The 27237-nt window shown below is 41.5% G+C and overlaps 1 protein-coding gene across 2 annotated transcripts in view; it reads left to right on the forward strand.

The window, feature by feature from the left end:
* The window catches only part of COA1 (cytochrome c oxidase assembly factor 1), a 52388-nt gene that overhangs the window by 16439 nt on the left and 8712 nt on the right, over positions 1 to 27237 (forward strand). The window lies entirely within an intron of this gene.

The raw sequence follows: 27237 nt of genomic DNA on the forward strand, positions 1-27237 counted from the left end.
GTAAGAGTATTCTTTTCTATTTTATTTATGGCCTTGGCTGCCTGAATGAGTGCATCCGGAGCTCAGATGTCTGATGCCTTTATTGTAAATTAGTTAACTTGAAAAACTGCACGTGCTGTCAGATCTTTGCTGTGGAAATGCCAGGCTCTGTAGTGGAGGTGCTTTTGTGTGTGCATATGTTTTTTTTTAATGTGAAAAGGCTCTTGAATTTTATGCATAAATACTATTTTATGTCCCTCTTTCTTTCTTTTTTTTTTTCTCCTCCCTCTTTTGTTACAGACTGTGGACTAGCATTGAATATTCAGGGAATGCTCCCCAGGGAGATTAGGGACACGGACAGATTTTAAAGAGCCCTAATGCATGGACATGCAAGGACAAACATTCTAGTGGGAATACTTGTGCAAATTTCCTGCTTTGGGGTCAAAATGCATTAAACATCTGCTTGCATGCTAAAGATGCTTTTAAAATCAGTATAGACCAGAAATGATAAAATTTATAAATAGAGATGGTTCTCAGTGAGAGTGGAAGTACTTTGGTGATGCCTTTTGTTATAAATCATACAACAGTATATAGCAGTCCTAGAGAGAACTGCATCTGTAAATCCCTTTCTGCAGGGCTCAGAATCCCAGATTGTGCTGAAACTTATTTCAGGCAGGATTTGTTCTTATCCTTCCGTGTCCTGGAGGGCTATGGGAACTGTGACTTAACAGCAGTAGGAATTAGAGGCCTTGACATGAATAAATTGCTCTTATCATCAGTTACTCTGATTACACTGTTGTGGAAGATAGTTTATTGCTATATTTAATAAATCTACATTAAAGGAAATTGAATGAAACCAATGCACAAACAAGCAGTAACAGTACATTTATTTGGGGCTGCTGTGCAGTAGCTAAACTCAGGTAGAGTCCAGCTTTAAAAACTGGCAGCCTAGATGGGTCAGCATCTGAAACTGGGCTGCATAACAGCAACATGTTAATATTAAAACTGCAGTGTGTCATTAATTGCCACACAGGTAGTATTTATGATATAGCTATGCACATATTTAAGAATAAATGCAATTTTAAAAAAATATTTCATTCTGAAATAAATATATTGCTTTACCTTTGCTGCACATGTGCTTTATGGGTCCTTCAGCCTGACTCTACATTACTTCTGAGCCCTGTCCTCTGAAATGGAAACAGGTGTCATTTGCAATATAGAAAGAAGTGCAGCAGCATTTATATAATACTTAGATCATTCGAGTTTCCATTATTGACTACATTTTATTACACATACATTTCATAAGGCCCGTTGCCTCTATTTTACCGCTGTCTTGTGTTATGGTAATCCCTAAAAAAGCTGCCGCTAAATTGAGGCCCTTTGTTTTACATGCTGCATGCTTGCAGCTGCTGCAAGCATTTGACAGCTTCAAAGTCCATATTTCTTAAGTTCCATCTTAGTTTGGGGCAAAAGCGCTGCACTCTGCAGCCTGCATCTTTTTATTGCTGCCTGCTTCCTGACTGTCCCCATAGCTTGGCTTTTGGCTCCTCTTTGCTTTCTACTGGTTCAGACATTTTTTTTCCAACCTCACAGCTTTTTTTTCTGGCCTACCACTCCTAATTGCAGTCTTTAAACCATTCCTTGGAGACATCTTCTCTGCACTAAAAGTTGTTCCCAATCTTATTCTGCAAGCCAGTTTTGAGGACTGTGTATCCAATTTGCCTCTTGGAAGACAATGGTCAAATCCCAATCTGCAGCTCTATAAGAAATAAAAAGGACTGCAGCTGCTGTACATGTGAGATATAATTTTGGATTGTTTCAGAATGAGGTGACCTCTCTAACCTTGGCCTTGCTCTCAGAAGTACCTGTGTGACCACATGCAACAATTTAAGTTTTGTATGTTAAAAGGCACAGTTCTCTGTGACAACACAACTGCTGTTGGCATAAATGGCAGGATTTCATATCTGCACTCGTACGTGGCTATTAAGCTAATCAGCCACCAAGGCAAGTCAGACCCCTCTCCACAGGCTCAAATAAATACTCTGAGCCCCTGAGACGGCACTTCTGGCATTAACATGGGTGCCCTTACATACCCCTGCTTTTCATCCCTAAAATGCACAGGTGTTTCTTAAATGAGTCTTGTGTCTACTTCTGCCAGGCTTGGCAGTTTCACAGAAATGCTTGAAGAAAACGAAATACTAAAGGCTGGGAACATTTTTGTGAGCTTGCGGTATATTCTTTTCCATGGGAGGTGGGATGCGCAGTGCAGCCAGCTTGGATTCTGCTGCTGCCGCCTTGCTGGGGCTGCTCCCCCTCAGAAACCCAGAAAAGCAGGATTAGGGTGTGAAAGGAAGCCACTTTCCGTGGTGTTCTTCCATCCGAAGGGGAAGGTTAATAGCGCTTGTGCGTGTGTCCAGAAGGTGGCACCGGCAGCCCGAGCCTGCCGGCAGCTCCTGCTTGTCCGGCCCAGCCGGGCGGGCACCGCCGCCCCGTTTGGAAACACCCTCGCTAATCCGGAGTCTCAGCCTCCTTAAAGGCTCTCAGCCCTTTAAGCTTGTAACTAAGCCGGTGCTCTCATTGCCTGGCTGCAGGCCTCTGAGCCCACGGGTGACGGGCTTAGGGGGTGACCAGTCATCGGTGCCACTGAGATCTTGGGACTTTAGGCAGCTAAATCCTGCCTGGAGCAGAAGCTCTAAGCTGCCGGATCGTTACCTCATTACAAAATTAGGGTTTTTTTAAAAAAAAAAAAAAGCAGCCCTGCATGGTGTCTCCAGACAGGCTTTTCTCCACTTCAGCAATAAAACTATGTCTTGCAACAGATATGTTGTTACACATGCTGGCAAGCATTTCTCAGGTGTCACAACTCTAAATCCTAGAAGAGGAGACGATACTTTGTTTTCTCTGTTTTGGGGAAATTGCTGTGAATGCGAAAGGTGGACCTGGAGCAGGGGTTTTGCACTGTAATCTGACACTTTCAGCCAAAACATGAGGTGAGGAGACACCTTGGTGCTGGAGGGCTCTCAGCTCAGCATCCCTGGGCAGTGCAGCTGTTCTGCTACAAAGGAGAGTAGATAAAGTTTTGGAGCGTGCTTGAGGAGTCAGACAAGTTAGGCTTTTCTGCAAGAGTGATTCTGGCTATTATGTTCCCTTTCTTGAGATGGAAGATAGCTTTCTTAATTTGGGCAGTGGTGTTCCAACCTCAGAAACCACAGGGTTCCATGTGAAATTTTGGAGATATCCTGCTCTCCATGTTGGCAAGTTGATTCCCATTTTCCCTTACTAGCATTATTGCTTTTGGTTATAAAATTAAAAAAAAAAAAAATTCAACATATTTTCTTCCCTCCTCCCTTCACCCTGTCTCACCTCAGCAGGAGCCCAGACCAGTCTCCTGTGCCTACCACTTGGAGCCAACTGCTGTGGTAGGAAGGAGAAGGCAGGCACCAAGCCAGCTACTGGTTGCAGAGGCTGTGCCAGCCCTCATCTTCCAACCACTGCCCTCTGCTCCCTCCATGGCAGCAGTCCAGTTGTGAACATTTAGCAGGCAGGAGCAGATACTTGAGGGAAAGCAGTGGTCTGCCTACTGAACATGTTGGTCATTTTTGTAAAAAAGAAAAAAAAATCAACAAAGCAATGCCCAAAATATCCCTAAACTCCCAAAGTTCTCTTCTGTGCTGGTTCTTAGGCACTATTAGTTTTCATCTAGTGGCATGAGATTGAGAAGCTGTCTGGAATGAATTCCTCATATCTGGGCACAGTGTGTTACTGTGTGCCTTCACTTTAACAATGTCCTGAAAGGACCCTTTTTCTTTAGAGGCATAAACTGAGTAGCTAGAAGTACAGGTAATAGGGTCCATTTAAATTTTGAAAAGGTTTTAGCACTAGGGAGGAAATATGTAGGTTGAAAATAAGGAGCAGAGGAGAAATTATTTCAAGTTTCACAGTTGACATTGTGCTGGAACAGCTTGCTTTTTCCTAGGTGCTTATCTGCTATTGATGGTTTTTGGCATTCTGCATATGCAGGAAGGCAGAATATGCAGCTGGACAAGAGGGCTGCATACAGAGAGAACATTTTTGACCTTAAAGCCGTTTCAGATATTGCAGTTCCTTCTTATTTCTTCCCATATTTTTGGTTTCTTATATAGTTTCCTTGTTTAATATAGTTTAGGGGTTGGGACTCTTGGTTTTTTCTTTTTTTTTTCTTTTTTTTTAAATTCATTTTATTGGTTTACACCACTTCTGATAGATTCTTTATCACCTGCTCCCTTCAAGGCAAACTGCAGGGCTGCTTCCCTTCTGTAGCAACTGTGCTGGAGGGCTGCTGATGAGGAGCAAAATGGGAGCTACTGAGCAGTCATTTCAAGGCTGGCTATTAAAAAGAAAAAAGCGAGCTAATTAGAGCTTAAAGGAAGAGGCAACACTTTGTGCAAAAACACCAGAAGGTAGGCCCTCCAAATCCCATACACTCCCTGTAAATAGCTATAATTAACACCACGGTGTTCAATTTATTAATTAAAATTTAAGTAACATTTTCTGTCCTTGACAGTAATTTCAGAGGCAGTCAGGAAAACATAGTGGCAGCTGGGTTTCCATAGAGCAGCAATGACATTCAAAAGGGCAGAGCCACAGGAGACTTATCTCAGTCTCTTGAATCATACCTGTGATAAAACAGAGCTGAAACTGGCCACTGGATTTCTGGGAAAGGAGGGGAGGATGGGAGACACTGCAAGTCCTGGTGCTCTCCTGCATGCTTCCAGACATCACCCTACAAATGCAGTACTCATCTTGATTATCTTAAAGTGTGGGAGAGCAGTGGAAAATGTGTGTCATTTTTCCTTACTGACCAATTTACACACCAGCTGAGGGCTACTGTACATTGTTGTGTTTCACTTGGGTTTGATGTTCTGCTTGGTGTTCTGTCTGGGAGAGTGAGAGACCTCTCCTGAACTTCATGGACCTTGTCAGAATAGAACAGCTATTGCTTAAAAATGTTATGGCTGAACTTGGTGCACTGCTGTTCTTCTCCAGCAATGGGTTTCCTCATCATTGATACTCTACCCGTGGTCAGTATGCCTGCCACCCATCAGTGTCAGAGCACTCCTCTGGAACAAATCCATTGGGAACCCCAATGGGAATGTGAATATAGTCACCTGTGTAGAGCACTCCAAGGTTTGTTTCAAACAGATAGGATAGATGTGGAAGACACCAAATGTGTTTTCTTCAGCAAGGACAGTGCTTCATCATTATCCAAGGTCAGGCAATAGTGTAATTTGTGCCCTCCCCCATCCTTCTTCTAGAGCACACAATGATTTTTTTGTGGCATTATAGTTTTTTGACACAGCACAGATCTGATTGCTTGTAGCATACACCTATTAGTACTCTGCATACTTTGAACTGAAAAAAGCCACCAAGCCCATAAACAGGAAATCCTAACTGTTAACTACAGGGTCATGAGAAGAGATGTGAGTTGAGTACTGTGAAGTGTGGCTGCAGCCAGTCCACTCAGTAGGGACCAAACTCTTAGCAGTGTGGTCATGAGCCATCCTGCAAAAATTGGCCTGTGGATAAGGGTCTGCAGTACAGGCCTGGTGGGGATAGCCATGAGCTGAAGGAGGTCTTTTGTTTCCCATTTGACAGAAGGGTGCATACTGAATGAGCAAGAGAAGGTATTCAGAGCATGTTTGAAAGCAGATCTCTCAGGTCACAGGGGAAAATCTTCAGTACAAAACTGTTAATAGCAACTGGGAGAGGAGGTGGGCTGCACTGATCATTATCATGAACACCTTCTCTCCTCTTCTCTGGATGAAACATGAAGAGTTAGGCAGATTTTTGGTATACCTAGTGATTCAGGTCCTTATGGTAGTGAAGTGGCATGACATCTCTCAATCCCAAGGAGGCAGGCACAAGCTGTGCAGTGCAACGAGGCCAGAAGTGCTTCTGAGAGCACTCAGAAGCAGACTGGAGTTTTCCAGGGAACATGAGCATTAGAAAAGATGATTATCACAATTTGTAGTTTTTTTGGCCACCAAACTTTGGTGCACCAATGCAACTTCAGGACCATCACAGAGCCTGTTTGTATGGTCTGTCCTATGGTCATGCAGGAAACCAGGCTCAGACCCATCAGGTTTTGAGTCACATCTCCCATCAGATGTGTTTTCCCAAGTGTGGCAGTGTGGGGCTAGAATGAACAAGTTCTCTACCTCAGTGTGAAAAGAAGTGCTTCTGATGCCCTGCAAAGGTGCTCACAGAGGGCTGTCCCCATTCTGCCAGCAACAAGGCCAGAAGGGTGGAGATGAAGATGCCATTGCTATTGCAGTGGTTCTGTTGGCATCAGGCTGGGACATCTGATGTGGCAATGTTGAGTCATAGCAGCGTGTAATCTTGTGTTGCCACACATGATGAAGCAGGCCTGATCCATTGTTAGACTGTCGGTGATTCCAGGTAAATTTCAGCAGAACTGAGGGAGATGGAGATAGATGCTGCAGCCTTCACCCTGAAATGAAGTTCCAGAAGAGCACAGCAGTTGTCCAATGACTGTTGCAACTATTGCCTGACTTTGCATGTATCATTTAGTCTTTCTCCCTGCTTTTCTTTCTTCCTTGCTTTTTTCCTCTCTCTCTTTCTGTCTTGTAAATAATTTTTTACTGTATTTTTAGAAAAGTACTTCCTCTACCTCTCAAAAATTCATCTGTTTCTTGACTTTTACAAAGAGAATAGGGGGAAAGAACAAACCCCAGGCAACTCACTGATAAGTTTTGAATATGATGTGCAGAACAACAGATTCATCCAAAATGAGCTTTGCTTTACTATTAGTCATTTGTACCAACCTGCAATTAAAAGGCTCAGCATTTATTCTCATCAGTTTCTGAAATTACATTTTCCACTTCCTAGGCCCTGGCCTGGGGCAGTGGATTTTTGAAGCAATCATGCCTTGGTAATTAATGTTTAAAGATGAATGTTGCAACTTCTAAAACAGTGTTGCTGAGTAAACATACAGCAAAAAAAAAACAAAAAAAAAAACAAAACCTGAAATCCTTTTATGGAAAGTTGCAGAGTTTGTAGGTGTTATCCTTAGAGCTTCCAGCTACAGAGCATTTGATTACCCCTTCCTCCATTCTTTCAGGTGTGGTTGACAGCTGTGCTTAAAAAAAGCAGAGAAAAATAAATATCAAATCTAATCTGTCATTTCTTTGTGTTACTGACTTATCACCCCAGAAAGCTTGCTGGGAATAATTAACTCATACAGAGAGAGAGAACAGACAAGTCTTTGGCATGGTGTGTAGCTATAACATGACAATTTTTGGATTTTTGCAATAGAGTGGGAGGACAAGGAATAAAATATGATGGGAGGAAGGTGTAAAAATGGAAGGAGAAGTTACTTTCCTATGTCACATCCATTGGTTTGTCATGAGTCTGCCTTTTCTCTGTAGAAGCCATAGCTTCCAGTTGGTTACTAAACCAGCTAGATTTACCTGTGACAGAAGCCCATCCTACACAGAACTTCTGTATGTGACAGAAGTGCTCCTCAGTACCATTAGCAGAATCTGTCATTGCAGCATTTTTTGGTGCTGTTAAAACTAAGTTGCTGTATCACCTCTTTCTAACAGAAATCCATAGCAACTGAAAAGGCAAGTTGGGAAAATTAGTAACTTCAGCATTTCAGGAAGGGGAAAGGCTAGTCTGGATAGAGACTACCTCCCTACTTTAGGCATCTGATTTGGGCATTGCAATCCTGATTCAGACCTTTTGGAAGACACACCTCATGTCTAATGTTTCCCAATAGGTTGGCATGATGCAGCTGTCTCTTCACCTGAGACTCCTAAGACAGGAAGAGTGGGAAAGCACTTGTAGTCTTGTGAGTGATTTCTGTAGAAAGGGGCATTGAGGTCCTGCTGTACCATGGGAGGTGTGCTGTTTTTCATACACAGAAGTCTTTCCTGGTCTAGCAAATGCCAGTGACAAAATCCTGAACAGATCAACTGGAACAAGAACAGAATACTGCTCGGGACTAGTTTCCTTTGGTTAGGTTTTTTTTCCCCCTCTTCTTTTCTTTCTTCCAGAAAAGAGAATAAAATTCCCATACCAACGTACAGGTAGGTTGGCTAACCAAGTTGAAAACAGGTTCTTTGGGCTTTGTTACTCTGATATTCTTTTTGCTCAGAAGAAACCAAAACCCAGAGACCTCTTGGAAGAACTCCATGTGTCTGATTCTGTGTTTAAGTGTAAGAATGGAACCTCACAAATAATCTTGCCTTTCGAGATGTGAAGTTCAGGCTCTTAAAAAGATTAGTAAAGACTCATTCAGCACTAGTCATACTCATTTGGGTAACAGGCAAGTTCCTGCCTGTACTCACTTCTAGTATTTATAATGAATGTGCATTAGTGACTTCCTAAGCAGGAATTCCAGCAGAACAGTAAATGAAGTATTGTCTTCTGCTTTAATAATTTTCCTGTTCTTTTAGCATTGTTTATATACCATTATCAGTATGCTGATACATAACTGGATACCAGTGCTTGGCTATTTTTATTATCCATTGCTTTAGTTGCCTGTCCAGACTACTGATCCTAAAAGGATTAAGCTAAATCTTAGATGATTTTGCTGTTGAAGCACAGTGGTTTTGATTTGTTTTGTTTGTTTGTCTTTATGACCTCTTTAAAGGTTTTCCAGTAAAGATGAGGGCTTATTTGTACTAAATTTATGCCTGCTTGTTCAAAATAGCTTGCTTGTGTTTTTTAATCTTGATTTTTCAGAGATCTCTTTAAAAATTCAAGTCCACAAAGCACTTCTGCAGGATGCAGGGTGCTTCAGTTACACTTCATGTTAAACATGACTCAGATCATTCAGATCATTCAGCATTTTGCTAAAATGAAGCAAATGGAATGGAAAATGCTTTAGTATTAAAAGCAATGTGTCTTTCAAGAAATGTTTAATCTTAAACAGATGATTCAAATTGAGTGTAATAAAGATTACTGCAGCTGATGAAAAGATATTGTTCAGCTCAGTGGATTCTCAAACAGGCAGAGATAATATGTTTGCCCTTGCTAACAGTGTTCACTTAGCTGTGTTTCCTTTCCTAGAGTAGAAATTAGATTTCCTTCTCCACTGTTTATATAGAAAAACTCAAACTATTCAAGAAGATCATGTGGGAGCCACTGTTTTTAGAAGAAAGAGCTGCGTTTGGATAAAAGATACCTCCCAACTTCATGTTCAACCACTTAGCAGTAACCAAAATAAGCATCCTTACCATGTTTTTGAGCTGAAGCTCTACAACAAGCTCTATCCCGCACTGCAAGGAGGGACTGTACAAGAACCTGCATCAATAAACAGCAAACAGCCAGCTCCTGTGCCAGCTCACACGTGTGTGTGCATGTTTTCCCGCTAGTGAGCATTAAGCCACCCACATTTATACACCTAAGTTTAGAACTGTCTATCTTTTCTTTTCTCCTATGCTTCATTCCCAGCTTATTCCAAGTCCTGTCCCCAGACTTAACACACTTTGTTCTTACCTTGCCTACTTTGGAAGGCTTTGGACCAGAATTGAAGGCTCCCAACACCTTCAGCTGTCTCCAGACCAAACTTCAATTGGTACATCTTTATGTAGGGGACATTTTGAAAGACATATGACTGTTGATTTCTGAGGCTGTTTCATAAGGACCAAGACTCAACAAGAAGTAAACAGAGGTACAAGAAGAAATTTATCAGAGGCACAGTCACCCAAGTATCAGGGATGAGGATGAAATTTTGGGATCTCGCTTTTTACTTGCAGCATAGCGTAATTTGGTTTTGTCTCTTGCTCTTTCTTCTCCTTATTTCTTCACCTGTAGAATTAAAATGGCCAAGGTAATTTATGCTCCGAATTTATTTTCTTGTTCTGAAACTGGCAGTGAATGTTGTAAGTTTTTCTTAAAGAAAACTTTCTCTAAACGTTTCTCTAAAGGTGTCACGCACAGAGAGCTTCTCTCCAGGAGTATGAGGCAGGGAGAAAAAAACCCTGTTAGTGACCTTTTTGCTATGTAACCTTTCCTTAAAATGCCAGCAACTGAGCTTCCACAGAGAGAACAACAAATATTGAAAGAGGAATGTGAAGGACATTATGAAACAAGAAAGTAAGAAAAGGGATCTGCTCAAACAAGTTTCTCAGGAAAGGTGATGTAATATGTACTGTAGAAAATCCTAGCAGTTGACATAACAAAGTTTCTTTCTAAATAGCTGTGGATGCCAGCAAGCTGGGAGAAACAGAGTGTTCAGCTGGGAATACAGCTGAGCAGACTGTTCTGTCCAAAAGAAATATAGTAGGTGTAAAACTTCTTTTCAGAAGATGTCATTGAAGTTTAATTGAAAAGTGGCCTTTTAATTAAGGCTGAGTGACCACTGAATGAAAGCCTCATTTCTGTTGAGGCTGTTCTTGGTGATACTCGAAGATTAACCCATGCAGGCTGGCAGTACTCAAGAGGCTGCTGATGAGATGACACGGTACACAGTTCTGTAGCAAGTGCTCAGTCCCATTCACAGACTTTTGCCAATGTTTATCTGTTGGAATTTGTGGGTATTGGTGATTTTGAGATTGTAGAAAGTCTTTGTCTTTTTGCTTCGTTGCTAAAGAAGAAGCTATAGTTCGTTTGTGCTGGTTTCAAGGTTGTTTATTTTTGCTTATTTATAACATGTTCTGCTGCCCTGCCGCAGGTCTGTCTTGCAGGGCAGCGTGTGGGGCTTTGCCCCTCAGTGGGATGGTACAAACATTATATACTAGAAATTACGTGCACTATATTTACAATAATGTGCTAATATCTATCATTTACGTTGAACAGTGTGTCTCTAGTCTAAACTAATAGAAAAATGCTAACATCACCAAGAACATGGAGGTAAGGAAGAAGAAGGAGGAAGAACAGGTTCAGGCCCACTTTCCTCCATCTTAGAACTCTTGACCCCTTTGTACAAAGTAAAACCTCCCTGTACAGGTGTTAAAACCTCCCTGTACAATACTAAAAAATTTTACCCTCTAATTTGTGACTACTTTTACTATATCATCTAACCCTCTGTGACTGCTTGTTCTATCTTTAAAGTTGGTAATTCATTCCATGGTTCAAACTCAAGATCACAGCTGTTCTCAGCTGCTTGCCAGGGTTTAAAATGCTTCTGACTAAGGCCTGGAACCTCTAAAAATGTCTGAGGGACATTTTGAGTTCCGACATTTATCAATCTTTTAACTGCTGTCTTGAGAATTGCCCAACTTTTTATTGACTGATTTGCTCATATTTCAGTGTGGTTTCCTGCATAAATGACTCTTCTCAACACGTGTTCTGCGTGTATCCACATCTGTATACATAAAATTTGGGAACCTCCCTCTCCGTTGTAACAGACCTGACAGAGACACACAGGGTCTTTGAGATAATGAAAATATTAGAATTTTGTGGCAGCATGTGGCTGCATATTGGAGAACATCTAGATCTTCTCTGCAGGGGAAGGGCTGTAGGGAACTACGCTCTGTGTCAGCCTTGGAGACTCCAGAAGGCCCAGGAGTTCTTATTCCGCTTCTTACACAGCTTACAAATTTTAAGGTCTTGGTTGCAGACTGAAACTTTAAAAATTACTGGTTCCTCTATTTTTTTCCTCCTGGTAATTACAGAACAAAATACTGCATGTGCAAAGACTGACATAGACAAATTGTCATTAGAAGTGCCATTTTCAGGTAGGTTAATTCATAAAAGTTAGATAAACTGTCAAACAAGAAATCCTAGCTCATGGACTTTTGTGGATTTATTCATCATTACAAACAGAGGAAAAACTGTATAGGAAGAATGTCTATTATGAAAATTACATTTAGTTATAGGGCTGACATACACGGTCTGTTACCTGCTCTTTACAAATACTGTTATCACCATTCAGGCAGCCAGCAAGCATGGTTTAATGCAAAAGAGTGTGTGGTTATTTTCATAAGGTTTTGTGAATAATGCTTGAGAAGACTGCAGGAGATCCTTAATGTTTTTGATGGCACTACTGTCTTGTCAAAATATCATGTACCAACTTCTCTCTTTACTATAAACTGGTTATAAGGAAAACTAAGGCAGTAGGACTGACAGTGCTAGATGTCTTGGAATGGGAGGTTGAGCGACCATGTTGAATCCTTAGGAATGTTTGAAAATTCTTCCCCTGTCTCTGATATGTACCCACTCCTGCATTTTCTCTTTTGTTTTAGGTGGAGTCTGGATAAGAGCCATCAGGAGGGCTTTCTAGCCAGTTTGAGGCTGAGTGATAGCAATCTTGAGCCACAATTTCAGAGGAGTGGCACCAAAAGGCCTGTTGTTAATGCTGAGTGCTTTACAGGACAAGTAGCACTACCTGTTTCCTCGGCTGCCTGAAAATCAAACCATAGATACTGACCTTCAATCCAAATAGGGTAAGTCAAGACTGCATCAAGCATGACTGAGTTTAAAATATGGTTATCAGCCTATCATACAACTGTTTGAAATGTAGCCAGAGGAAAAAAATCACTAGAGCACAATGATGTGCAGAGGTCACTAATATTGCCAGATCTCTCCCCGTTGTGCTAAAAGTACAGTAAATGATGGATTGTTAGTACTCCCTAGTGCTGTGCTGGAGTTGGGCTGCATGTTAAGAGTTTCCTGAGTTACAGCAGTGCTGAGGCTGGCAAACTGCAGTAGATCTACTGGAAAAGCTTTGCCAAGTGCAAAAAACAGACATGCTTCTTGGCCATGACAAAGGTTCTAGATTTATTTGTGCAGCTGTAATTTATTTCCTAAAATGCAAAGTACAGAAGACATCTAAACTAACCAGTTGCTTAATGAGAATAAGTGGTCTTATTCAGTCTACCTGTTTTTTTTATACTGAGGTAAAAAATCTGAGTATCAAGGTAACAACTGCTATACCTGAAGACACAGTCTCCAGAAAGGTTACTATATAGCTAAAGAGACCTTTCAAAACCAACCTTTAAAAAAAACCAAACCCAAACCCATATCTTCAAGTGGGATATAGTATCCATGAAGTATCTCTTAAGGTTACTGTATCACTGTAGAGAACCCATTCAAAAGCCTCAATTTGGGTTTTCCTTGTCATTTGCTGGGCTCAACTTAACAAAGTTTCCCGCAGCAAAGACTTGACGGCAGCAGTGATGGGGTAGGAGGAACAACAGCTGGCTGCTCTCATTTGGCACAGAGGTGAAATCCAGGCTCTAGTTAGCCTTTAGGCCAACACTTGATAAAACTTTTATGCCACACTTGCATATGAAGCCCTTTTCCATTCTCACATAACCCACATACATACTCTTGTTTCCCTATAAAAGTCCATTAGGGGCTTTAAAAGCTCATGTCAGATATGAAGCTATTTAAATCTCTCACGATTTCTTACGTTTCTTCTTTTGACATTTGAGCACAGTTGCTACAAGTTTGAGAATAGTTGCTGTTCCTGATTGAATATCTTCACCTCTCCACTCCTCAACCAGATGACATTTTAAGCTTACATTGTATGGCATGGAGCACCTTAATTAAACATTAGATCTGAGAGAAATAGGAAACAGCATCATGGGACTGCAGCTTTGGGTGCTGCAAACAGCCCAAATCTCCATATTAAAAATCAAACACTTTTTTGGTTTAAAGTGTGAACCATCCCTCAGAAAGCTACATGAGATCCATTTTCTGGGTGATGGAATGTATGCCTACCTAGTTTGCTTCCTATGAGGTTATTAACACTTGCTGCATTTGTAACTGCTGGTTATTGAAGAAAAGATTTAACTTCCTCCCAGAACCTGGGACTAATCAAAACATTGCCATTAACATTTAATGAGAAAGTTGTTGCTGTCACCAATAAACTGGTTTAGGATCTTAGTCCCCTAAAGCACAAATGGCACATACTGATCATAGTTAACGAGCGGATTCTGGAAAAAAACACAGTCAAAGGAGTGCAGCTTGTTGCATAAGCTCAAAATGACTGGCTGATTTCTTCTTACTTTCCCCACCAGTACTGGAAATTATGTATGCTAAGCAGTATTCATCTCTCAGCAAAGTATCCAGACCTTGTAGGGCCAGTTCTTTCCTCCAGTAAAACCTCTGCATCATAAAGCAACCCAGACAAAACATGCCCAGGGGAAAATCCCATGCTTATAGGAACTTCCAAGACTTTTCAACCATTCTCTCCCCTAGCTGCTAGTCTTGGGTGGAGGAGAATGGCCTGTTAGAAAGGAATGGCCAGTGGAAAAAAAACAAGTAAGACACTTGATGGTGTGTCTAATGGATCCAGATATCCAGGACAGCAAAGGAAGTATTGCCCCTCATCTGTGCCACACTCAGGTAGAGGAGCCAAACTGGTAAGTTTTAGGTCTATCAGCTAATTCTGCCATTTTGGAGATAGGACTGGGTTTACACTGGAGAGGCATCACATGAGGAGAATAACATTTTTGGATACTGTGGGTCCTCATTACTAAATTTTAAAAGGTCAGAGAAAGCTACCACAAACAGTTTCACAATGCATTTACCAGGAGAACAGTAAGAGCAGTGAATAGTGCATTTTTTTGCAAATGCTTCATTTAGCAAAGATGAAATATGCATCTGAATACTGTCACTTTGAGGTACATTCCTAATCTGACTTTACCCCTGCTTATAGTGGTATAAATAAAGAATTATTCTGCTGAAGTCAGCAAAGTCATTACCTGGTTTTAAACTCAAAAGAGAGAAAATCTTCCTTTTTACTTCTACAGAAAATCCCATTCAATTCAGTAGGAATACAAGAGTATATTTAAGAACAGAGACAACTGAAAAATCTATGTCCTAAATTCAGTAAAGGGTTATGGGGCTGAATTTCCATCTGAGCTCTCTTGAACATGGAAACATCAAATCTCCTTTTCCTGTAGTGTAATCTAGTTTATTTTCCTTTTTGTAAACAGAAGCCACATGAAACATGTGGTTATCTTCTGAGCAAAAATATCAAGGACCATAGTTTACACATACTAAAAAATTAACAACCCACAAACTTCTGTTTTAAAGCTAAATGCAGGTTTTTAGTCTATCAGCATTTTTATTCCGAGCTAGTTTTTACATAGTGGAAAATATGCACCCTTAGGAGAATAATAATATGATAAGTTGTTAAAAAACAAATTATCTAGGAAGGTAATTTTTCCCATTATGAAAGTGGCTTGCTTGTCAGATATTAGTGAAATGAACTAGTCACTTAGCACACCTTTCACAAGCTCTAAAAATTATGGCCTATATGTTCCCATGACTAACAGGAGCAGTTCTCCTCTTTGTATATAGAGTAGTATCACTCCACAGTTTCTGATTATGTTTTATTCACATGGAAGCATAAATCAGCCATAAATCAGTCCAAAGCCTAAAACTAACCAAACCAGTTCATATTTCTCACATGAGCTATTCTATTTGCATGCCTTTCCAGATTAAACATTTCTTGTGATATAAAAAGATTCCAGGCACATGGTATTAAATGGAAAAAGGTTCCAGCATGACATTTAGAAGATGTAGGCATGAGGAAAAAAAGGAAAGTGGGAAAACAACAGGAAGAGAAAGGAACATTTGCTTATGACCATCTCAATAGAGGAAAGTAAATTGAACAATACCTACCCAATTTTTTCCCTGATTTGTCCCTCTGCTTTCTGGATCTATTCAGAGTAAAGGAGGTGCAAGCATGATCTCATCAGTGTATGTCAATATGTGAAGAAGATGGAGCCAGGTTCTGTCCAGCAATGCCCAGGGATGGCCCAGAGTTGATGGGCACAAGCTGAAACACAGGAGATGCAGTCTTAACATCAGGAAATGGTTTTTCACTGGGAGGTTGACAAAGAGCTGGCACAGGTAGCCCAGAGAGGTTGTGGAGTATCCATCCTTGGAGATGCTCAAAAGTTGTCTGGACATCATCCTAGGCAACCATTTGTAGGCAACCACATTTGAGCAGGGATACTGGACAAAGTGACCTCCAGAGATCCCTTCTGACCTGAGTCTGCTGTGAAACTGTGATGCTGCTTTGGTCTCTTGTCAGGGAGAAAGGGAGGCAGTTCATTTTCTTGGTTGGCTCCCTTCAGTCAGGAGCAGCAAATTTCAGAAATGCAAAGGGCACTCCAGCAGCCAGATGATCTGGAAGAGACCCCAGTAAGCACGTAGAATTTGCAGTGGGAAGGAGTGGAATGTATGTAGGGTCAAGATAGGCAACTTTACATCTGGCAAATTAATAGAAACAAAGCAGGAGAGCGAGAGTTGCATATTACTTCCACTTCAGTCACTCTGAGAAACATTCCCAACCTTTTTGTTTCAGAGAGGGAATTGTGATGTAACTAATAAGTATACATCAAGTGTCATCTGATGACTGCAACTTTGTGCCAGGGGCTTTGGGAGCACAGGAGGAATGCTGAGAACTGCTGTGAAAGGACTTGCTATGTACAAAAGCAAAGCAGAGAAATCTGGATGTCTGAATTTTATGGCATTTCATTTCAGTGCAGACAACTGAGACCTTGGTAGTTTCTGGGACTATAATCACATTCTCCAGACTGATTTACCATATTATTCTCCTGCACAGGATGAAGTTAAGCACATCAAGGGGTGCTTAAGTCCAGGAGCTATGTAGTGCCAGTTGCTGGTGCTGCAACACTTAGCTTTGGCCCTAGGCACCTAGGCAAGAATCTGACTCTGGGGCTGCACTGTGTTCACACGCTGTTCACTCAGTAAAAAGGGTCACACACCTCCTCCATCTCCTGTGACTGGCTTGTCTTCTTGAATGCCAGCTCTCCTATATGTTAAAAAAAATATCCAAACTGGACTTAATGCAGGGTAGGGCAGTTGAAAAAGTTGGAGGACAGGTTCAGTGCCAGGTTAAACACTGGATCCTTTTCTCAGATCACCACCTTCCTGATACAGCTTCCCATGAGCATGGCAAGACAAGGGAGCTATTTCTTTTTCTTCTTTATACGAACATTGCAAAAGGACAGCACCAAAGAGGCTGAAACTTTCAGAACCATGAACTCTGTAATGCTGAATTCAAGCGAAAATGCAGTGCTTTCAGATAATACCTGGCACATTAAGGTAACCGTGACAAGCAAGATACAGTGGTGCAAATGCAGCTTTAATGTAGAAGTAGCAAGTTGCTGTCTGAAAATACAAAATCTTGCCAAGTTAAAATTGCCAAAAATGCCAAAGAAGGCATTTTTTCATGCTACTAACAGTAGACAACGCTGTTATCAAACAGGGTGGTGCTGTTGGAAGTGGAGGAGGAGCTCTTTATACATCTTTCTATAGACTAGTTTTGCTTCTAATGAATACAAGTGCCTGTTGAAAAGCTGTGTGCTAAAGTACCTGGATTTCTTTAACAGGGAGCTCAGAGGAGCACTGCTAGGGTTAACATACTGTTTTTCCCAGGCATATACAAGTGTATTGCAGAAGGCACTATGCAAATATTGTTCACAGAGTTTATAATTTCCTGTTGGAACAGCAAAGAAAAGAAGGTCATTGATTTAAACCAGAGAATACAAATTATTTCCTGCCCACAAAGCTGCCAAATGCTTGGAGTTATTGATTTTTTTTCCTCCCTGCTGCTAACCAAACACTTCTGGTCCTGTCATGGGCATCATCAGCTTATTGACTAAGTAAACATAACCCATTAAGCTGAACATTTAAAAAATAATAGAAATTTATGTGGCTTTAGTTAAAAAAAAAAAAACAAAACAAACCAAACAGAAAGGAGAAGAGAGGAGAAACTGTTTCTGAAGGTAATTAACTTTTATGTAGATTCAAGTTTCTGCAATATAGGTTTGCATCCAAATGAGAGAGGAAGGCATAAATTAAAAGAAGACTCAGGGGAAAAAAAACCCAAAAGTATTTTCCCAAAGAAGCCAAGAAGAGGAGGGTGCAGGGAAGCAGGTACTTTATATTTTAAGGCTTCAAGTAAAATAAAAAATTACTGCAAAATTGAGATTGAAAGGATAAAACCATGTGGCAGCAGCATGGTGAAGGCATGTTTTTATTTATTTATTAACTTACTAGCAGCAGGAGGTCTGTGCTATTGTCTGAATTTTCTTTTTTTCTAAGTCAGAACTGAGCACAGCTGATGCCTGGCCTTGGAACCTGTCAGTCTGAAGATAACATATACAGTATTAATAAATGTAGAACAATACTTGCTGTCAAGTTGGTTACAAGGCAGTGGTTCACTGAAGGGGGCCTGACAATGTCAAAAAGCATTAGACCAGAGCCAGCAAATGTTTCATACTCTACAGCTGAACCCAAAAGATTAATTGATGCCCTGAATCTGACTTCAGGGCATCTGTCTGCTCTGGAGAGTGTGTATTTGTCTGAAGAAGCAGGGAACAAGTTGCTTTTCCCTCCTCTTCCAGTCATCTACCTACATGAGGGAGGCATGGACCAAGACACAAGAGAACAAATCCCAATGTGGTGTAGATGGACAGGGATACCTTACATACAAAATAGTCTTTAAAAGTAGGAGAATACACTCAGGTGTTTACAGGCAGCTCTGAACAAGAGGGAGACAGCTACCAGAGAGGGCTGGCTTTCTCCTGGGACTGGCTATTGCAGGTGGCTTCCCTGGCCAAGAGCCTTGCAGTCCTTTGGTGTGAGAGTCAGCAGTGGGAGAAGAGCCAATGGGAAGAGACACACGAGGAAGGAAGTAAACAAGCAGATTACAAAGTGATGATAAATGAGGGCATTGGTCTTCTACAGTGGCTTAGAGGAAGGTGTGACTGTTTCTTCCACCCCCTCACCTTCATGCCTGTTGACTGAATACTATTAAGGCAGGTAGTCACAGATTATTAATGACCTGTTAACAGCTTCTTTAATTTTCTAATAAGTGCCAACTGCAGCTGCTATAATTATTCTACTGGTCCTACAACATGCCCTATGCCAGACTGCAAAATATTTTTTTTTTGGTCTGGAACACACTGTTGTGCTCTTAATATATGTACTGCACATGGGCAAGTGCATGCCTAAGTAAAATTACATCTTAGGCTGTCAGAACACTTTGAAGCCATTAAATATCAGTATCTTCCAGCAAAGTAAGAACCAGGAAGTGTTTAGTCACTTATTTTTGCATGTGTGAATTGAAACACCTAAATTTTATAGTTTTAGCCACAGTGATACAGTGAGTCAGTCCCTGGGCTATTTGTGAAACCTGGGAGCTCTGTCTTGTGGTTGTGCTGGTATCATACAAACTGCAAAAGTCATGGATAGGTTGGAGGTAACACTAAGCAGGGGCTTTTTCTATGTAAGCAGGGTTCCCTAGGAGTAATATTGTACAAAAGTGGTATCCATCATTCTTCCTAATTCCCACCACCACAGAGCTAAGTAGCATGTGATTGGAAAACAAAACATAAAGAAACATACAGAAATGGATCACAGCCCACCTATGTGTCTCCATTTGCCACATTTGTCAGATTTCATTGTATTAAACCTGTGGTAATCTAGTGTTTAATCAACAAATGCCACAACAAGTATGTGAAGATTACCATTTTCTGAGAAATAGTGTATGTTGTTAGCAGCCCTGTTTGAAAGCTACTAGTGAGGATGTGTCTTGAAATGCTATAAAGCAGATGCTGAATATTCAAAGATCTTTTTGAAGGCAATGATCCTGTAAAGGTATCATCTATTGAGCGCACATAAAGCACACAACATTTTGAAAAATCTCACCCATCAACAGTACATAAAGGTGTGGTCTGTGCTTTTGTCCAGCTCTTGGACAATCGCACCTCCTTGCTGAACAGAGCCCTGTGCTGTAGTTCCATTAAGGAAAGCTTGTCCCTGTATCTCTAAAGGTAGATTTGTTGTAGGAAACAGCCCTGGAGTTCTGCCAAATCTGTCTAGTCTGGCATGTTTTAGCCTAAGAGAGAAAATGGGCAGGGAACAGGCAACAGCCCAAGTCTCTGGGAATCAAGTGCCTGACCTGGTACTGGCTTCCTGTGAAGTTGTTCTGTGTTTTTCTGCCATAGCTCTGCAAAATGAAAAAAGAATCCCTGCCTTCCCAGGAGCTATTGAAGGACTGAAGATTCAGTGAATCACATTCAAAGTATTAAACAGAGAAACATTTATTCTTTAAAAGCTTTCTCACACATGTTCTGAGGACAAAAATATGGATTGCAGTCAGCTGTTCTCTGAAATTCCTCTTGTCCTGACTCATATTTGGAAGGGAATCTGATTTCATGTCTAACTATCTTGTGAGCATACAGTATAACTTTTCCTTTTTCCAAGGGTGGAGGAATAAATCAGTAGCTACTCCCCAGATGAAGCTAAAGGTCTGACTCCAGATGCTTCATGTGCAGTATGGCAGGTTCCATCACTTCCTTTGCCCTTTTGCACTCTCCATCTTGCACAGCTCTGTGCACAAGTTAACAAGCTGGATCTGTCTGAACAGAAACCCTCAAGTACTATGGGAACTTCTTTTCTTTCTTTTATTTTTAATGGTTCCCATCATAATTATTTTGTCCCTTTTTTGTCTGTCTGATAATAGAATGTTTCTAGGTCAGAATCCCAGTTGGTCTTGTGCTGGTTTTGGTCCCCAGTGCTTATTAAAGAGTCACGAGTCTTTGAGGTTAGCTTTTCCCCAGATCCTAATTTGTGTTAACAGATTTAGCTGATACTGAACCAGTTCTGCTCATATGGGCAAGGACCAACTTCTGGAACCAATCCAGGTATCCAAGAAAGTAATTCATTTTCTTTAAAGCCTTGGGCTGTAGGTGTTGATCTGAGACATTTAAAAGGGACTTGACTTTTAGAAGGGTAGGGTCCTTCTTTTCTGAAGGAGGGGCCATGCTGTGAGGTTATAAAAAAGGGCACTTGAAATAAACTTAGTCCATCTGAGAGGAATTAGGGTAGATTTTTTTTTTTTTTTTTTTAGTTTTGGTTTTCAGTAGGAAGTAAGAATAGGAGCAGGATGTTTGTTAAGTGCCAAAAGTATGTACTGCTGTAATACTATATAATAAAAAGCATTAGATCAGACAGGAGTTTGGGCACACGACTGCAGACTTTCCCAGCTCCACCAATATTTTTAAAAGCTTTGTAAATCAGGCTCTTGCTGATAAAGCAGAGCAGACCACACCACATCTTTTACCCCCTCATCTCCAGAGGCAAACAAGGGAGCAAGCATCATATGATGTACGATATCTTCCTGCTTTAAACATTTTTCCCCTGTGACTGCCTCCCCTGACATTCAGTACCTTTAGGTCACTGTCTACTGCATGCCTGTTTAATGTGGGCATGTGGATGATATTGCTGAAGTCAGAAAGACTACAGGCAAGCCTAAGCCTTATTGCGATTGGAGTTGGTAAACTCCCAGGTTTTTAACATAGCCACATGGAGTTCTTACTCCAATGACATCTGCAGTACTTGTGTGAAGTTCTGAGACCATTTTCTTTTTACAAGGTAAAATGTAACCTGTTAGCCAAGAAAGTTATCACAGATTCCTGGTGGGTTTTGATCCTTTCACACATCTCAGGATTTAGTAAGCTGACTTAAAGCTAGATTGGATATTGGTTTTGGCTTTGAGATTTTGTCAGTATCTTCAGCATAATGAGTGTATTGGACATAGATATGTGCCCACAAACTGCTAAGAAAGATAAGTAATTACTGCTTCATAGAAATAATTGCAAACTCTTTCCATGAGAAATTATTTTTTAATCTTCCCTGGTCCCTTACTTTGCAGGTTCAGTGAACTTATTCTAGGCAATTATATATGGGGAGCACACATCAAACTGAAAACCTCACTGGCTTAACTGTCCCTTTCTGCCAAGCACAAAGTTATTCCCTCTCATCATGACAGCACAAGACAGTAAAAGGACTATTTGATATTTCTTTATATGATTCTTTTGTTTTAACATGCCTATTTGGAAGCTGGCCTGTGTTGCAGGCTGTGCAGAGGCACAGGCACAGCGTAAAGCAATTGTTTTGAACCTTGGATTGCAGCACTCATGACCTCACTCCCAGCAGCAAGGAAGTCAAGAAGCTATCCCACAGCTTTCTCAGGTAAACCACTCACTGGTAAACCTGTAAACACCACTGATATTTTCTTCTGGCGCCCTGGATGCAACTTTTTCATTTACCCTACTTATGAATTCTTACTCTTAAATCCTTTGCAATTCACCTCTAAAATGCAGAAGATGAACATTCACACCTTCTCCCCCCCTCCATGGTGTCCAATTACAGAAACATACAATTAGGGATGTTAATGACAGATTATTAGGCATTAACCTATAATGCCATCCACCAATAGCAGCAAAAATGGGTCACACTGTAGGCATAATTATCCTGGTTCTCTAATAATACACCCTGGTTGTGCCTTTTTTCTGTGATATATTCATTGTATTTCAGTACAAAGTACGGGCAGCTCTAGTTGTGTTGGAGAGTGATCTGGAGCAAGCTGCTGAACTGCTGGCACATGGGCCTGGCCTTCAAAAAGACTGAACAAACTAGGCTTTAGCATCTTTCCAGTGTAGATAAAATCAATAAGGGATTTTGGCACCTGCCTTTGTTACCCACAGTTAGGAGGACAGGCTCTATTCACAGAGGGATAAACTGAGCGACAGCAGGAGACAATAGGACTCCTTGGACAATAGGAATGGTGGCCCCATTGCTTCTGTCTGCTCAGCACCAGGGTGGTGATGCAATATTCTTCAGGGAAGAGGGCACATAAAAGGTGAAAGTGGGCGGGCAGGAGGAAGAGAAATGCAGTGCAGGTGAGCCCACCGGATGAGAACAGCTTAAGAGCACCAAGGGAAGTTGTCTGTGACAGCAGAACAGAAATTCTATTCCGTAAATAGAATAGAAACATGAAAATAAGAGTGCCCAAGAGAGGAGAAAAATGAAATGAAACTAAGATATCTGAAGGCATCATGCAAAGTTTTGTGGTGACTGAGAAGGCCAACTGCTTTGTAGCGTGTGCTGCAGGAGAATTGATACAAGAGTGAGGTGGCTGCTTAGAGTCCTTAATCACTTTATTGACTACTTTGTCTTGGTAATTAGTTAGTAGCAAAGGCAGAAAATAAACTTAACAGTCTTTCTTGGCTTGACAGTAGTCTTTCTCATATATAGAGTGGGCCCCTTAAAGCATTCTGGCCAGGGCCAGCTACACAAATCTAGGAACTGATCCACAAGGATATCCTGGAAGAGACTATTTCAAAGCTGTCTAAAAAGATCTTTTACCTGCCTAAATGCTAGAATATGTGTTTTCAGTGCATCTGAAAAATAACCAAGGAGGAAAAAGAAGAAAAATAGCATTAATCCAACTTTTGGTTTGACTATGAATTAAGCAAACTTTACTACAAGTTGCTGAGGTCTTGTTGAAGGCACTCTTACATGCAAAGTCTTTGATGTTTCTGAACATGCTGGCAGGGTCAAAAATTTGTGCTGTTACCTCTCATAAATTACATAAATAATATGTTGAGGCTATTTCCATTAAAAAAGGGAAAATAATATGCTGAGATTCTGTCAGAACACTTCTGCTGTACTGTCCTTTTTTTGGTGAGAGTACTGATGGTGAAGGGATGTTGTAGACAGTGAGTGTCAAAAAGATGTGTTAGCATGTTATTAGGATAGAAATTGGCTTACACCCAGATGCCTGCCTTATGGATCTTAGAAGATCAATGGATGGGCAAGAAAGCAAGAATGTGAAATACAAGTGTGTGCTCGTGTGTGGTTTGCCTGACATTGCCCTCATCTCCTGTGACTTCCTGGGTGGTTTGCTGAAAAGCTGTGCCCAAGGCCAATTAAAAACCCACCAGCCCAGGGAGAGTTCCATTGCAGAAGGGTCAGCAGCAATTCCAGCCTTGAAGTTAGATGCTCGGGTCTGTGTTCAGGTCTATTGATAAATTTTAATTTAATTTAATAGTAGTCTTTTGCTGCACCTATTTAGTGTGTCATTCTAACGCCTCAGGACTCCAGTGGTTCAAGGTGGTTTAAAGGCTCCCAGTTGCTTGTGTTGGTGGCCTGGCACTATATTGTCCTGGCCAGGTGGGTAGGCAGTGGCCCAGATTGAGATAGGCAGCAGTGATCACACTGAGTTTGCATTGATCAGTTGCTTCTCTCTTGTGTCAGAGCAGTATTATTGTTTGCTGTTTGATCTTTAGTAGAACCCAGAGGCTGGAAATGCTGGTGGAGTTTGGTAGCACCAAGAGGAGGAGAAGGACAAGGAGAAGGAGGAGGAAATGCCTTCCCCATAGAACCTACAGCCCCAGCTCCCTTGCTTAATTGCAGGGAAAATAAAATTAATGTTTATGGTTGATGAAAATGCCCTTCTTCTCCAATACCTGCCTTTGGTGGAGGTGTCCAACACCAACCTCTGCCAGGATAAATTTCAGAGACCAAAAAGAAAACCCAAATTTGACAAAATAAGGGAGACTGTCTTAAGCCAGCCTATTTTTAGAAGATACTCTGTGGAGAAAACAAAGTCTAATTTAAAACAGCCTTTACTGTTGCAGTAACTAACCATTTCACATGTGACCTTGGGAGTTTGTTAAATCTTGTTAACAGCCTGTGTCCCACTTAGCTTCAAAGTCAAGCCTTTTTCTCCATATCCTGCTATTTTCAAGGCACAACATGAACATCATTATTATTAGGGTGTTCTGCTCTTTAACAGTTAAGTTTTGAGAACACTGCTTCGAACAATTTAAGGTCTCTTCGTGGTAACTGTGGGTTGTGTTTTTGTGTGTGCTAATCTCCACTTAATCTTTCTTACCACTGCAAATAACATGGAGGAATAGATGCCTTTGCAGAACAGCACAGCTTGGAAATTGTGCTTTTTTCATTATTGGCTGTGGAAAAGTCTGTTTTTCCACAAATTGACTTGCATACTCTTTTACAGATATAAGAGGTTCTCAGATAGCAGCATGGGCTTCCTCCTTAGGAGGCAATTGCATGCTGTATCTATAAAATTCTCTCAAATACTTAGAGTTGATCCATTGGTGGCAAATGAAGTGGGAGGAGGTTTGGTCCTTCCCTGTGAGAGCCTCTACAGTTTGCAAGCTGTATGCCCTGTTTGCAAAGGCTCAGGACAAGAAGCTCACCTCTGGACATGACCCTGCTTCCCTTCCTTAGTGAGCCACTCCCATGGCACTTCAGCAGAGCAGCCAACGGAGCAGCAAATACAGTTGGCTGTAGGACAGAAACCCAACTGACAAGTCCTTGCAGACAGCAGATCCTCAATATATTTTGGTCTTCCACAAGCTGTCACCATTCAGAAGTCATTGGCAGCTGTGCGCCAAAGGATGATCAAGGCTGCAATATTCAAGAATCCATTCCACAAGGGACCATGATGGCATGGAAGGGAAGCAGCAGCCCCTCTGTGGGGGATGCTCTGGGCTCCAAAGACAGTTTTGTCCTTGGTTTTGAAGGCTGGCAAGGAATTGTGGGATCGGTGAGAGGGTTTGCAGTCTTGAGAGGCTTGTTAAAATGTGTAGCTCTGAACCTTTTCCCACAGTGTGCTGTCATAGGACTGGCTTGGGAAAACAGCTGAGAAACAAGTGGGACCAAGAGCTGGGTGCACCTCAGCTCTGCACATCTCTGCTGCAGCAGGAGCAGCAACAGAAGACAGCTGTGGGCAGGGGCAGCACCTTAGGAGCAGCCAGGTGTGCTGCATGGGGCAGCAGTGCTTAAAGGGATCACCACTGCTCAGCTGCCAAGCTCCCTTGCCAGATGGCACCATCTCTACACTGCAGCACTGGAGCAGAGGTGGTGATGAGAGTGTGTGTGAGCATGTGACTGATCAGCAATAAGTTTTTCTTTCTTCCCATCCGTCTCCCTTGTCAGGGTGTGAGCAGACTGTGAGACCTAACAAACCTCAAACCCACTGACAGCAAGTTTGCAGAGCCTCTAATTTCCGCTGTTTACCAGGCAGGTCCTCCGAGCCTCAGTCAAAACCTCGCTGGTGCAAGAGCTCCATGTCTTCCCACCGTTACTCAACAAACTGCCAGCAGCACCCCCCATCCCCAGACATTTGCATTCAATTACCCTGAATTTAATCACAGAAAGCAAATTTTGCCTGGCCACAACTTTGAAAGGGACAAAAACAAATGCCTCAGGTCACAAACTGTTACATCTGATCCTCCCTCCAGATTTACCATGGGATTTTTTTTCTCCACCCCTGTTATGTGGTGTTGGTGTCAGAGTCTCCTCCTGGTCAGATGAATCTCATAAGAAACTTGGTTATTAATCAGATTTTGCAGGGATTTAAGGAAAGTTGCAAACACAAACAGGCAAGCAGGAAGTTCTCACTGTCCTTATGAAGTGACTACCACTGTTTCTCTGTAAAACCACACTTGCATATTTCCTCTGCTGTAACTTCTCATGTCTTTCAAGTTCCCCAGGGGAAGTGAGAAGAAAAAACTTATCAGAGAAACAGATCAGGAGTGAGAGAAATGATAGCTGACGATACTAATGGCGCAGTTTAGGGATTTTGGGACATAAAATAGGCATAACATCCACATGCCTCTCTGAGTTGCTATCACTACTAGCCATCCACAAATCTGAAATTATTTAAATAGTAAACTTAAGTACTAACGGTTCTTAAAAATCAAGGAAACTAGTTAATAAGGAAAGCATTCAGCCTAGGAATAGCACGCGTTACAAATGAGTGCTAATGCCAACAGGGCAGGAGATGAAATTTATACCTGAATTGCATTCGTAGTTTTGTAGAATCATAGAATATGCTGAGTTAAAAAGGACCCACAATGATCATGGAGTCCAATTCGTGTCCCTACGCAGAACACCCCAAAAATCACACCAGGTCCCTAAGAGCATTGTCCATACTCTTCTTGAACTCAGGTTTGGTGCTGTGACCATTTTCCTGGGGAGTCTGAGTTTCCCTCAGTTTAGAGCATGCAAGTGTCAGCATGAGGACATGTCAGCAGAGTGGTGAGCAGAGGGAGGCTGCCCATGTCACCTTGACCTGGCCACCATGGGAAGAAGTTCTGACACTTATCTCTCCACCCGTGCTGAACTGTGGTTGTCAGCTGAAAAATAGCTGACTAACACATATCTGAGGGATGTTAGAGGTGGTTTCCAGAACATGGCTCCAACAGTCTTGCCCAGGTCACATTTCTGGTTGCATTTTGTTTTGGGCCTTTGTTTAGTAATCAGCTCTCATTGAGCGTAGCACTTAAGCCACAGTGTTGTGTGACAAGTATTGGGGTGTGAAGCCTTTGGGATTAGAAGTCCCATACAACTCCCCCAGTTATTCATATGCCTGTGTGCCCATTGAAAAAGAAAAGCTTTTTGCTATTTTTTAAAATTGCTGTCAAGACCATTCCTCCCTCC

This window comes from Taeniopygia guttata, chromosome 2 (genome assembly GCF_048771995.1).
Source record: "Taeniopygia guttata chromosome 2, bTaeGut7.mat, whole genome shotgun sequence".
Taxonomy (NCBI): domain Eukaryota; kingdom Metazoa; phylum Chordata; class Aves; order Passeriformes; family Estrildidae; genus Taeniopygia; species Taeniopygia guttata.